This window comes from Geospiza fortis, unplaced genomic scaffold (assembly GCF_000277835.1).
Source record: "Geospiza fortis unplaced genomic scaffold, GeoFor_1.0 scaffold147, whole genome shotgun sequence".
NCBI lineage: Eukaryota > Metazoa > Chordata > Aves > Passeriformes > Thraupidae > Geospiza > Geospiza fortis.
In genome coordinates, this window is record NW_005054372.1 from 3,521,346 (window position 1) to 3,531,715 (window position 10,370).

Sequence of the window (10,370 nt, forward strand, 5' to 3'; positions counted from 1 at the left end):
CAGCACTACAATGCTCCTTGTCATTCTACCTTCCTTTTAACACCAAAATTATAGAAGTACAATAAGCTGTCCTCTCATTAAAAGCAACAAACAGCATTATAAAAGGGTCCTATCCATTAACACAGATGACTGACTTTTGCCATTGATGGACCTAATTCCTAAATTCAGAACTCCAAAATATGTGTGACCAGTAATCTCAAAACATGGGTGTATATATGTGATGTAAACATATTAAATTCATATGATTTCAGACTTAAAACAGTTACTGAAAGCAGTAGCTACTATTTTGAAATTTAAGATCTTTTTCTTATCAGATTACAAGTAAAGTCACAGGTACATGCTTCTACATATGGTATAGGATGCCAATCTTGCTCCAGAAGTTTTCTTCCAGAAATGCAGAGATTCTTTGCAAATAGTAAAATGTAATGTCCTTCTTAAAGCCCTTTATTTCATATGTAGTCCCTATGCTCCTTAGAGGCTTCCTGACATCCAAATACTTAGAAGACTAGGATTAAAAACTTCTAGGAGTAGCCTGAAAAGAAAGAAGATACAGATTCTTGGGAAAACAGACAATATCCATGGCAGTGGACTAAGTAGACTTAGTCTGCTTGTAATCCATTAAAATGAAACAAACTGCATGGCTTATTATTTAACTGTACACCGAGTGACCCCTTTATGGTCACTCTCCATATAAGCACAAAAATCCTCATTCTCAGTTTCCAAAATGAAAATTGAAAATGATAAATGAAAAGAGCAACTTCTGCAGTAAGATCGCTACAGTCCTAATTCAGCAAAGCCATTTGAGATCCACACATTTAGAAAGTTTCAGCAGTATTGTACAGAAGTCCGAAGGTAAAACTCATTAACCCACACTGCTCTGGGTCAATAAGGCAAAGGAACAGACAAGCCATCGACCCTTTAGTCTCCCACCCAGTTATTTGCTCACACTAGTTTTCAACCCAAGTTCCTGCATATATTCAAATGAAGGAAATTAATTCCAGCTCAGGATTATGTAAAAGACCTCTGGGCTTTTAAAGCTGATACAAGTGACACTTCAAAACAACCAACATGTCAGATTTTTTTGTCAACAGTCAGCATTACAGCTTCTTTCAGAAGCAGTAATTCATTTTCATATGCCAACCTTGAGCCTAATGAGAGCACTGTACCTGTGGTGCCTTAAGCTCTTCCAAGAGGAAAGCTGTGTGTAAGCAAGAAAGCGGCCTCCTTCTCACTTTTGATCTTCCTGGCCACACCCAAAGATGCACCCAGCAGCCTGAGGAAACAACCCGACCTTATGGATACTCAAACTGCTGGAGACACAAACTGAGCCAGAGAAGCAGGCCAGGAAACTTTCTTCACCACAGTGCTCAAAGAGGCAGGGCAGGAGCACTCCATTCCCAAGTGATCTTGAGGGTGCCAGAACTGAAGGAAATAAGCCAACAGTGTTTCCTTTTTCCTTGATCTCTTCTACAACTCATTTTGTAAATGCAGTCTCAAACCAAAACTTCATAACACACCACAGAACTGACATGGAATATGCAACCTTGTGCACAGTGCACATGCATACAGTCTCAAAAGGAAAAATGAATGTAGAGAGTGCCAAAAAATAACTTTATATTCTAAAGCAGCTACTTCTCTAAGCATTTTCTTGGTATTGAGAAAGACTTACCCCTAGCTGATATGTAAGTAGCTTAAGCACATGTGACCAAGCACTGGAGGCATCTAATTATTGTCAGTATTATCTCTACAGGCAGCCACAAATCTTAACGGACATGTCAAGGCCAAGTTTACTCTGATAAGATCAGAGAAATTAGCACATTCTGAGGCCAGATGGGGTTCAATACAAGCAGAGGTGCCATTTCAAGAAGCAAGGTTTCTCCTTTTTACCAAATATCAACAACCTGTGCAAAAAATTAAGCTGACTCATGTTTGCTCCCAATGGCTCAAACCTGTATCCTATTACCCAGAGAAGCCCCCAAAGAGCTAAACCTGCAGATTAAGGCTGAGTCTCTGCCCTGCAGCCTTACCCCATGACCATCAGGCTGTTACAAGGCAGTGTACAAAGCACTCAGGTCTCATTATTCTGTGTTGTACACATGTGTGCCAGCCACTGGCCAAGGCCAAGACCAATTTGCCTTTCTCCTGCCATGGTTCATGCTTGGTTTTCTGAAGTGAAGTTTATGCACTTAACCTGTGAGACTGAACCACAACTTTCAGCACAGAATGCAGTGCTAAGAACACACTCCTTTCTGGGACTTTGTTTACACCCACCACAGTTTGGAACAAACTGCTTTAGGAAGCTCCGTCACAGCAAGCTGGTCTTTAAAATGCCTCCTCTTCATTTCATACTGCACACAAACCCTGGTACAGAGCACAGGGTGAGCTGGATAGGAAGGCCTCTAGAAAGCAGCTACTTTCAAACAATACACTGGAAGACCCAGGTTCATTTACTTCAGTACTGGTATAAATTCTGGGAATCCAAGGAGCCCACAGGAACTCCAGGGAAGGGGACTTTTCAAACCCAGGGATGGCAGATTACAAACACCAACAAAAACTAGCAAGGGCATGTTTTGAACCCTTACAATGCTGACAGTATAAATATAAACAGTACTCCCTGTGGCACAGAACAACCTCCGAGGCTCCCTGCTTGTTCAATACCTGTGAAACTCACCACCAGGTCTCATGACAGGAGACGGTGCATAAAATACGGGGGCGTGGTGTGCAAGTACAGACAAAAAGTGGGCAGCTCTTGTTTCCAAAACAGAGCAGGAAGTGGATGCCAAAGGGGAGGATATTCAAGGTCGGGTTACAGACTGAGCACCTGGAACTTCAAAGCCGATCATCTAGTTTGAACTTAATCCTCATATTCTTACAATGACATCACCAAGTGACCAAGATTATCTGCTCCCCATTTAAAAGGCAGTAATGACAGCCTTTGTTTCCTGGGATTCAACCTACTTGCAAAGATTCAAGCGAAAAAGCTCACTCTAGTGAGTACTACAGTTTCTGCAATACTGCTAAAACCACCACAGACTACACTAGAACAGAATTTGGACACGTGGCTTTGCTGTGTTGGATAAAAAAAGTTGAGAAGTGGTTAAACATCCTACTCTGAGTGGGGTCTAAATGTGCCTGTTCCACCCTGCTCCCTTCCAGGCTGAAGGACAGCATTTGTTTGAGTTAGCAGTTGTGCTACCAGAATGGGTAACAAAAGTTTATGCTTTGAAGTGCTGAGAAGCCTCCTGCTTCAGAATTAAGTCTGGTTCCATGGCAACAAACTGACAAGGGTCCACAAAAGCATCAGCACCTCAAACATGACTGATGACTGGAGTTCTGCTGCACAGTACTTTAACCTAAGAATAAAAATCAACAAAGGCTTCAGTCAGCTTAGGTCTAAACAAATTGATTTTCTTAAGCTTTGCAAATAAGGCAGCCTTTCAAAGAATGTTTTTTGCCAGTTCTTGAGGTATATTAGCCTACTTGTCTCATGCAAAAGAAAAAATTGCATGAGGAAAGAGATACTAGCTGAAGCCATGTGCAAATCAGGTTATTTACAGCCAACTCCGCTTGATGTCTAAAATTTCTTTCTAGAACAATTTATTTTAAATATATCAAACTTCAGATGATATAACTTAAAAATAAGAAACATTATGAAGGCCTTACATAACTTCAAAAAAGCACCCACTAGCAAACAGCTCAACCCCCCAAAAGTAGATTAGTCCTCTTCCTTATTCCCCACTTCCCTGGGGTATCTGCATTTAGAACCTTGTCATTCACACAAAGGCCACATTTAGAAACTGATTTGGGTAGCTAATGCCACCATTTCAACAAGTAGGTGACACTATGTCAGATGTTTTCATTCCACACAAAAATTAAGGAAAAAGATATTAAAAAAGCAGTAACTGAAACTTGGAAAGATCAGAATAGTCATACCAAGTGTTTGTAAAGTATTTGTATTTTAAGCTTCATACCCTTAGAATGATCAATAAAATATTCCATCACTACTAAACTACTTATGAATCTTCAGATGTCAAAGTTCTTTAATACAGGTATGGATTCTACCTATATTTATCAATTTATATGACACAAGATTAAAGACCTTGGCCAAAATCACAAAAGATATCACTGGAGAAGCCTCTGCTCAGAAGAAAAAAGACCTTGTTCAGAAATCCATTCACTGTAATATAGAAGTAATCTTCCAAGATTTAAGATGCTTCCATACACCATGAACATAACATAGAGCAGAATGCAGAGCCTTACACCCCAGCAATATTTGCCTGTTTACTCATAACAGAAAAAATATGTTAATACCGATCTAAATTAAAACACCAAGGTATTATATTTTTCAAAGTGCAATATCAAAAAGGACCTTTCTCCTAAGATCTTACACAATCCATTAAAATATATTTTATGGAAACATTACCTGGCAAAGAAGTTTGTAAAAGGTCCCAGTATTTTCCGTTTACTGTCCACGTCTGTCCCATGACAATACTGCTGCTGGCTCTGGTCATTGCTGTCTCTAGAGGAATTCAGGGTAACATCCGAAAAGTGCGCCTCGTCAGTCTCGAGATTCACAATTGCACTTGAACTGCTTGTGACCACAAAGTCCAAAATGTCTTCGTTGCTAACTGATAAGGTTGTTGACAGTTCTGTGCTAAGACTAGACACGCTACAAACAGAGATGTCATCACTTCGATTGAGAGTTTTTGAGGTTGGGCTGTAAAGTTTGACGGTGTCATAGCCAGTCCTGGGGAAGGTGGAGGATTTGCGCACGGCGTGCTCATGCTCAGCAGCCAGCGCATGCGGAGGCACGTACGGCGGCAGCGTGCACGCGCTCTGGAAAGCCCTGTCAGGCACCAGCTCGGGTTCTGACTGCTTTCTCTTCACATTCAACACACTGCAGTGAACAGGCTCTGGATTTCCTATTTCTAGAGTTGGAATACCAGAATCCACTGATTTAAGGCTCTGACAATCATCTAAAGCACTGGACAGCAAGCCAGGTCCATACTCAGGCAATGAGAGATCTCTCGGGCTCCCAGAGTTCAAGTTTTGAAGGCCCTGGATACTGCTGCCCACTCTTGCATCCACAATTCCCACGAAGGTCAAACCATTTAAAGAGTTGGATAAATTTGCATCAGTTGTCTTGGCCCAGCTGGTAACTGGTTAAAAAGAAAGAGAAGATTAGGAGTTTGCAGGAAGGCTGTGATTTGTTCTCGACTGTTTGTTTTGTAGGGTTGGTTTTTTTTCATGGTTGTTTCTTGGTTTTGTTTCTTGGTTTGTTTTTTTAATGCACTCAGTCCTGTCCTAATTTAGGCTTCTAATTAAAAATTATTTGTCTTCTCTTGGATATGATTACTGTCCCTTCCCCCAGCATGAACAACCAGGACAATGGCAACTTAAATTAGGCTTCTAGCAAATGTGAAACATGAAAAGCTTTTCATAAGCAGTTTGTGCACCCATGTTTGCTCCTTACACATCTCCTGAGAGTGAAATTATGTACTGTAAAACCTGCAGTATTTTAATGTTCCCTGTCAATATTGAGGCAAATAGATGAGATTTATTTTAATACAGTCATAAATTCATATTTGCTGATGTCAGAGAGCTACAAAACTTGTTTCCATACACTTAGACCAGATTCCTAATTGTTCATTTAAACAGAATTTCTCAGCATTCTTTTGGAAACTATAAAACTGATAATAAAATTGTCACAGAAGAGATTGCATAATGTATCATTGTTGCATTAAGGAAGAGATGCAAAATCTGAACAGCTATAAAGCTATCCACAGAGTCAATGTTTTGACAATACACCAATGCACTTCCTCAGTGCACATTTAGTAGCAATGACATTTGCAAATACAGTGTATTTACTGCACTCAGGGACTGTGATCCTCCATCCATGCTGTCTCCCCAGGGGCTGCCAGCAGGTCAGTTAATCCAGACAGTGCCCCAGTTCCAGTTTGAATCTGAATGACCTGCAAAGCAAGGGCTGTCAAAAAGGAGCTACAGGTTGGATGCACCAAACTTAATGGCAACTTTTATACACTGGGAACACCAACATGAATACTGCCCTGGATTCCAGAACTGCTACTGACCCTTTAAACACTATATGAGCTATATAACACCATATATTACACAGATCATCTTTCCATATGAGTAGCAAATTGTCTACAGCTTTTCTGAAGTTTGCAATGCAATTACTCTGCAGCAGTTGGCAGAACAAATATGCACATATTGCTTCAATTTCTTCTCTCTGAAACACTCTGGGCTAAGTGTGAATGAGTGAAGAACACTCATTCCATCTTGCAAACAGACTGCTTTCTAGACAGATTTTTCTTCAGCTCCTGAAGCCTGGTCTCCTATTCTTTCTCAAGTAGAGCACTCAATTAAAGGTCCTGGTTGTTCTCTAGAAGGTCCTCCCCACATTCTATTTTTAAAAAACAAATGCACACATACCCCAAAAGAAAACCCAAACTTCTCAATCCAAAAGTCGGTGAAAACTGCTATCTCACAGCATTCTAAACCCCTGGTTAATGTCACCTGAGCCCTGCCAAACACCAGGGTTCGACACACATCCATTCTTAGATCTGAGGACATCAATACAGTTTGGCATTGTGATACCAACAGGCAGTGAGCGAGAGAAAACTCATTTCAAACATATTGCACTGGTCCAAACAGAATTTTTTTTTCCGTAAGTTTTCAGTCATGTGGAAAGTTCAGGAATCTAACTGTACTTTGTATGCTACACTGAATCTTTAACTTACTACCTAAACAATATTTGCTAGCAGATATGAAACTCCAGTTCAATCCACTCCTAAAGTCAGGAGTGGATTGCAGGCAAAAGTCAAGGACCAAAAGTCAAGGACCAACAGCTCTGGATATTTCATCTTTTAGACATCTTCAGAACTTTTTAACAGCCATATATGCTACCCATCCAAATCAATCAATGCATCAATTGCCTAATCCTCTGCCTAAGCAAGGTTTCAAGTGTATTGTTTTGACTAAAAAGCTTGTGAAGATGTGTGAAGTCTTTTCTTAAACAGTTGCTATAGCAACTTTTTTTTTCATATTACCATGGTTTGAAAAGTTTACATCCCCTGCAATTAAAGTATGTTTTGAAATAGCTGGCACATCAACTGTGTACATTATAAATTCTTTATTCACTAAATTAAAATTGCAACGGCCAGCAAAAAAACAAGCAACTCTAAACAGCAATTCTTGAATGCAGGCAACAAACTATACTCAAGGAGTCAACAGTGATAGTTCAAGTGTACAAATAAGACGGAACATGGAGCATTAGATATAATTACTGTTGTATATACTGGAATCTCCTGTTCTCAAACCTTCTTACTTGAATTCACTTGTTTTTCTAACGTAACTCTGACTTTGTTCTTCTCCCTGTGTTCACCTTTATTCCTCCATATTCTTCACGTTGCTCTTCAAATCCACAGCCCACCCCAGCCCCTTTTGTTACCCTAAAGCATATACACGTATACACTCCAGAACAGGGTAACCAAGGGCTTTGACTTACAAGAATTCAAACTTATGAATGCATCTAGAAAGTGCAGTCCAGGAAACAAAACACAAATGTAATCTGTCAGAACAGCTTTGATGATGTTTGGGTAAACAGTACAAGCATGTTCCCGTAATGAATTCCTCCCATGACTGCCTTTACTTCTGCTCAATGATTTTCCCAAGCAGCAACCAGTCCTTAGCTTAATTGCACTGCTCTTCTCAACCAAGCTTACACATGGTAAGCATTCAAGGGACCTTGGCAGAGTCAGTAACTACAGCAGCTCTAGAGGCCAAATACTGTAAACAAAAGAATTAGAAAGAAAAAAAAAAGTGAAAATAGCTTCTGTACCCAGTGTGGAATGTTATTTTAACTTGACTTGGTATTTTTTCAAGCAATAAATTTAACAGGAAGAGATCCTTTAAACAGGCAAGCAAGAAATGCAGAAGTATATAACACTACAGCTTGCTGGAGCAAATTATGCAACAGCAAGTTACAAAGGTTTTACACAGTTCAGCAAAACTGTGGGAGGCTTTGAAGTGTACCCATCAAGGGCTTTAAATGAAAACTTGAGAAGCAGTCAGCTCTCAAGAACACACAGGAGAACTCCTTGATTCATTTTGGGTTAAGTTGTTGTAGGATTGTTTTTAAGGATGGAGTGATATTCATACTCTGTTTTAGCTGCCTCACTGGTAAGTGCAAAATCTGACAATTTATGTCAAATATTCTGTCATGTACTCCAATGCTAACTTCTTTCCATAAAGCATTTATTAACATAATGATGTTGAAACATTATCATCTGAGTACCATAAACTGAGAAATAGCATGCAATTTTGTCTGCACAAGATTCATAATCCCCATTGTTTATTAAAATATATTACAATTGGAATAAATTCAATATTTGTAAAGTCTTAACATCCCATGTCCTATAGAGAACATGATCTCATAAGAGGGAACGTCCCATAGGAAATAACAAGGAAAAGGGAGTTAGGAAAATACAGCCAAGGTCACAAGTGGCAATGAGAGAGCAGGTAAATGTTATTTACTCATTAACACTTCCAACTTAAGCGCTAAGGAGCACATGATAAAGACAGTTTTGTAGCCAGGTTCAAAATTAACATCAGGACACAACTATTCACACAAAGGGCAGCTAACCTGTGCAACTCTGTCACAGAACACTGGGGATGCAAGAAATTTACAACTAAGCTTGGGAATACAAAATCACTGATGATTCCTAAGCAAAGACAAACTCAGAAAGGCTCTAAACCACAAGTATCAGAGCTTCAAGAAAACATCAACATACATTAGCTCTGCTTTCAGACCCTCTCCTAGGTACATTTTTTTCTGACAGGTGGAGTTTCCATCTGTCTCAGCAGGGCTGTCTGTACAGCCTCACATTCCCCAGATTCTGATCACAGCATGCAAGAAGGCAGGTTCTGACAATAACCAGAGGCTTTAAAACACCTTTTGGCTTTGCATATCACTCAACCATACAGAGGGAACAAGTCATATTTGATTATAATTTCTAAGATCTACAATAAAATGGCTTTTTAACCCACTTTGATATAAAAGTTAAAGATAACAGCAATGCCAAACCATTAGAGTAAAACAAAACCAGAAAGATGCAAACTCAAGGCCCGTTATTCCAAGTTTGCTGGGAGTTATGATGCAGTTTAAGCAAGCAACAAGGGTAAGACAATAATTTGCAAAAAAGGCTTTCTATTTTCTTGCCTCGCAGGAATGAGAAGAGGAATGATTGCATATACAGCTCAGTTTTCAAAGAGTTAGTATCACACATTATCTCTTCAACACTTGCTTCTGCCAGGAATTTTTCTCAAATTTTTAAGAACAAGGAATTTCTTCAATTACAAAGTTGCAACTTTTTTTTCCTCTTAAAGGGATTTTTTTAAATTAATGGCTTATATTCTGCATGCTTTTGATATTATTTTTAATGCATGTACCAAGAAACACATTGCTGTTATCAAGGGCAGCTTTGAGTGACCTTGGTGCACAAGAGCATCAAACTCTCAGTTTTGTTTATTAAAGATTTCTTTGTTCCATTTGTGTGCACGTTCTAACAGCCACAGTATTGCCAGAAGTGAAGAACTCCTGAAACTAGAAAAAGTCTGCCTTTTAACTAAACATGGGATACTGCAATTAAGGTTACCTATGTAAGTACTGCTGAAACTTTACTGGCAAAAAGAAAAGAAACTAGTGGGGATTTTTTTGTTTTGTTTTAATTAAGATGACTATTATCTAACTCTCAGCTGGTGACCTTTTAGAAGTGTGAGCTTTACAGAGCTGGATTCTGAGCGGAGTGCTCGGAGAGTAATCATAAGTAAGCCATTCACCGCTTTCCGACTGTTTTTGCTCCGTCAGGCAGGCAACACAAACAAGTTACAGTGCTCTGCTAAAGCCTCTGCTCCAGAAGCGCTTTACAGGGCTTTTACCCTCCCCGCACCATTATTACTGAAAACTCTGTGAACCACATTAAATTAGCAGCAATGTCGGGAGAACTTCAGCTACGGTGAGATGTAGTTTTGTTTGGTCTTTGGGAATTGCCTGGGAGACCTCGACTAGAAGAGAGGCAGCGAGATAAAAGCTGCTTCCTTCTCACGGGCTCAACCCGGCTCGCTCTGCGAAGGTTCCGAGCTAGCGGCCTTCGCTTACAAAACAACCCAAAGAAACTGAAACAACCGAAAGAAAAAAAAAAAAAAGCCACAACCAAAGCCTTGAGGAAGCAGCGCTCACTCTTCTCTGCGGTCTTCAACAACCCACTCGGTGAGCACTCCGAGGGCTCAGCCCACCTGCTCCTCTCAACTTTTTTACGTGGCCACGGCCGGGTAAGCCAGCCCGGCAG